General features: G+C 43.8%; 1 pseudogene across 1 annotated transcript; it reads right to left on the bottom strand.

Moving 5' to 3' along the window:
• Positions 1 to 1,005: 1,005 nt before the first annotated feature.
• On the bottom strand, positions 1,006 to 1,320 carry LOC308473155 (thymosin beta-4 pseudogene; annotated as a pseudogene). The gene has a single exon. The product of its transcript is annotated as a thymosin beta-4 pseudogene (transcript).
• Positions 1,321 to 4,651: the final 3,331 nt, after the last annotated feature.

The following is a 4,651-nucleotide window of genomic DNA, read 5'->3' as shown; positions in this document are numbered from 1 at the left end:
TGGCCCCCAAAACAGAACGTGAAAGCAACAGCCATGCTAGCAACTGGTATTCAGAGGCATGATGGAGGTGGGTTTGTTTGTTTGTTTAATGTTGGGGTCAGAAAACAGGCTGGATTCCGACTCTCATCAGCTCTTCCATCAGAAAAGATACCAGAGAACTTAAAGACGAAATTGAAGACAGCTTTACAACCTAAGACACAACACAAAAGGGAAAAGAGATGGCGAGGAGGAGAAAAGCAATCTCACACACTAGCTCTTAAAAGTTAGAGATTGACCAGTTCAGAAAGAGAAGCCAGCCTGTCAGCAGCACTTTCCTGTGTCTCCCCCTTCCACAGTCTGATGGAATTACTGCAGTTCAGCGGTGAATCTGCGGTTCCAGTCTTGATTTATTTTTCATTGGAACCAATTGGAGACTCATTGGAGTCTGCCTTAAGCGATGCAGTCAATCAGCCTTCCCCAAACTGGTTCCCCTCAAAGGTTTTGTACTCAAGTGTCCATCAGCCCCAACCAGCATGGCCAATGGTCAGGAATAATGAGAGTTGTAGTCCAATGACATATGGAAGGTACCACGTTGGTAAAGGCTGTGGAAGAGCCTTTGTATGTACACGTGTCTTGCTTTGGGTTGGACCTCAAGCTACGCTAGTATTGAGATGTCCACCAGACATACAGAGCCAAGCTCATTCATACCTGCATTTTATCTTATTTTAGATTTTAAAACATTTTATTTTTGAATATTAAAAAAATAATTAAAATAATTTGAACCAAAAAAAATGGCACTCAGTTAACTGCATTTTACAGCTTGCAGGACCTTGGTATAGCTTTGCGTATATTCGGGTGTTACTAGATTACTGTAGTCCCTTCCCAGGATCTTCTTTCAAGACACATGCAAGCTCTTTCATGCCACCAGGACCAAGCTGGACAGGCAGATGGAAAGGGCAGCACCTTCGTTCACAGCATCAGTAGTTCTCTCTATTCTTTAAGGTTTTTTGGATGTGAAAGGGGCAGTACAGTCATTCAAACTTTATCCAACCTCTTTGCATCTTACAAAGTTAAAACAGCTAAAAGAAGTAAAATAAGAAGGCAATGCTTGTGAAATGTACAGTGCATAATTTGGAAGGGCCGGTTTGATTACGATTCACCCGCTTCCTTCTCCTGTTCAATTGTTTCTTTTGAAGGCAGTGGGTTTTTCGCTTGCGTTTCCCTCTTCTTCAACTTAGACTTGTCGAATTTCTCGATTTCAGCCATATCTGGTTTGTCAGACATATCTGCCGATTGATCAGTGATGCGCTCTCTTCAGGTACAATTCCGCTCTTTTCCATACCTGCATTTCTATCCAAAAGAAGATGCTCAAAGTGGTTTACAGGCAACATTGAAAGTTAATATGCAATTCCAATTAGCTGGGTCAATGGAGAAACACCTCTGAAGGTTATATTGGTGGCTTTTAGAAGGTAGGTAGAATATGATGAGTTGGGTGTTTCCTCTAATGTTAGAAAAAACTCAAAATTAGCCTTCCTCATTTGTGCTTTGCCCTTTCTGTTTTAAGAAGCCAATTGTAATGTGATGCTGGCTTTCCCTTTTGTCCTCTTAAATGTGAATAGTAAAAACAGTTGCTTGCATTCTTCCTACACATCTGCAATATAATTTCCAGTAAGGCCATGCATGCAGACAATTGGTATGCGGCCCTTTCCTATGAAAAAAATGGTGGGTTGCATGCATTGTCATTGGCCATGGCTGCGCCTGTCCTTCAACAGCTTTCCAAAGCCCTGGGATGCTCTCAGTGGGCTCCGCTTACTAGGTTTTGGAATATGTTGTCTAAGCAGGTGTTTAGCCCACTGAACCCTTAAAAAGACTGGCAGGGCTTGACCCTCCCATGATTCCATCTCTCTGGAACTTCTGTTATCAGTATGTAGAGGACCTATCACCTGTTCTGTAGTCACATGGTGCTGCATGCTGGTGCGTCAGGGTAACGTCTTCAGACTCCCAAGGATAGTTCAAATGGAAGCAGTGCAGAAAGGGTGATGAAGGCTCCCCAACAAGTGGAGTGAGTGGTTTATCGTCTGAACCACTCCTCCTCATGCCAGCACTGGGACATGACAGTGTCACATGCTAATTTGTGCATGTGGCAGAAGTGCATGAATGTTCAAGCTTCTGTTGGTCCTCTGCGATTCTACTGTTCTATGGTTGCATACTGACTCTACTTTTAAAGCCCATTCAAAGCCTATTTTCCCCCACAAAAAAATCCTGGGCAACGTAGTTTACCCCTCATGGAGTTATAATCCTACCAATCCTTACTTTCTAGCAATTCCTTGATGGGACAGGGAGGGGCTTATAGAGGAACTTAATATGCATAGAGATCACTCTTAGATGTGATACCTGCTGCCATGGGTTCTCTTTTTAGCTGCTGGGTCAAATCAAGGAATATACACTAGCTCAAATATTTCATCCCACCGTGTGTTATCCTGGATGCTATATGACCAGGCTTGATCAAGTTCATTGTGTAAAGTATCCCATTCTAAAGCTCTGCATTTCAGAGCCTTCCCAGAGTGGGAGCAAGCCTAGCCAAACAAATCTAGAAAATCTACAGAAATTGTATGGCGTTTGCTCACTCTTTTTTCCTATGAATCCCTTCTCATTTTCAGTCTGAGTTGCATGAGATTGTACTTTTCTAAAGTAGGAAAGATTTATCAATTTTGTATTTAAATCTGAAGCTCACAGCTCTAATCGTAATTTAATATGACTAAATACGTGCATACTTTATGGTCAATCATCCAGATCTTTTACAAGGTCCCTTGGCTTTGGAATTACTAAATCTTAAATGGTACTATATATGAGCCTTGTCTGACATGACATATATTGAAACAGACTGCAGAACGATCACTTAGTGATGAGAACCTTGCTACAGTTTTAGTGAACCAAAGCTAAGAGGCAAATTATTCAATTATAGTAAATTTACAGTAGCTTAATATTTGATAGAAGTGGTTCTTCTATCATCAGAGCGTTGCATTGGAAACCCTTGAGCAGCAAAATAGCTCCGGAAATTCCGAGGCTGTTTTAGCCACTTATTAAGAAAATTCATCTATCTTGATCTTTTATGAACACTTTGTGCCTCTTATAGCTTGTGTGCAGTAATTATTATAACATATTTTCCATACGCACTTTTGACTCTTCAGATTAGTCTTAAATTGTGAACTAATCCAGAAGGGGGAGCAAAAATGCAGATGGGGGGGAGGGGGTCAACCAAAAATGGAAATAGATAGGCCACATGATTTATTTGCACAGAGCAGGAGTTCTTCCAGGTGGCTCTAATCCGGGGAACCAATGTGATGACCCTCCAGAACTTCTGCACTGCAATGCCTATCAGTCAGTATAGTCAATCATCAGGGATGATGGGGAATGTAGAAACATCTGGAGGATCCCATGTTGACTATACATACTCCAGATGTTGTGGGACTCCATCTCCCATCATCATTGGCCATGCTGGATGGGTCAGGGTTTTTTTTGGGGGGGGGGGGATTTTCCAACTGTGCATCCCACCAGACACCCACACTCACAAACCGAATGAGCTTTGCTCCCTTGCTTACAACTTGTTTTGCTGTTGGTTCCTCCATAGGAGTCAATAGCTGTTCTAACTAACAGGGCAACCCAGTGGCCCCGGCACTGTTGTAAATCTTAACTCAGTGACCTGTGCCAGGGTCATTGGATGATCCTGAAAATTATATCTTTTCCAGCTGCCTCATCAAACTTTGGCCTGTGCTTGCCCTAGCCAGCAAGGAACTCCAAAAACAATCTCCAGCTGCTACAGTTCTCCTCTGTCCCCGAGTGCCTTCTTGCTCAGCCCTTCAGCCCTGATTCTGTTAAGTTCACTGGTGATCATAGAATCCAACTCCTAGTCCCTTTGTCCCTCCCCCCCAATAAAATATTTGAGGGGACTGGGCCCCCAAAGTTGATGGACATTGCCATTCAAATGGTGTGCTTGCAGCGCATCTTGTGATCAATTATGTGGGGCAGGACTTAGCTGCCCTCTCCCACACAATAGTCTATTCCAGTTGGCATCTCTTACGGTAATTTGCTGCTTGTTCTCTCTCAGTTGAGGAAAAAACACAACCATAGCACAGGCAACGACACTTTCTTCATGACCCGCAGGTTCCTCCTCCATCGGTTTCTAACCCTTCCAGTGAAAGTGAATATTGGAAGATTCAGGACAGACCAAAGAAAGTACTTCTTTACATAAAGGTAAAGGGACCCCTGACCATTAGGTCCAGTCGTGGCCGACTCTGGGGTTGCGGCGCTCATCTCGCTTTATTGGCCAAGGGAGCCGGCGTACAGCTTCCGGGTCATGTGGCCAGCATGACTAAGCCGCTTCTGGTGAACCAGAGCAGCGCACGGAAACGCCATTTACCTTCCCGCTGGATCAGTACCTATTTATCTACTTGCACTTTGATGTGCTTTCAAACTGCTAGGTTGGCAGGAGCAGGGACTGAACAACGGGAGCTCACCCCGTCACAGGGATTCGAACCGCCGACCTTCTGATTGGCAAGTCCTAGGCTCTGTGGTTTAACCCACAGTGGCACCCAAGTCCCTACTTCTTTACATAGCAGGTAGTTAAATTGTGAATTTGATGCCACAGGATGAAGTGGCAGCTTTACTAGTG

The sequence above is a fragment of the Podarcis pityusensis genome (genome assembly GCF_964106645.2).
Source record: "Podarcis pityusensis genome assembly, chromosome: 1".
NCBI classification, from domain to species: Eukaryota; Metazoa; Chordata; class Lepidosauria; order Squamata; family Lacertidae; genus Podarcis; species Podarcis pityusensis.
This window is presented reverse-complemented; position numbering and strand designations above follow the sequence as displayed.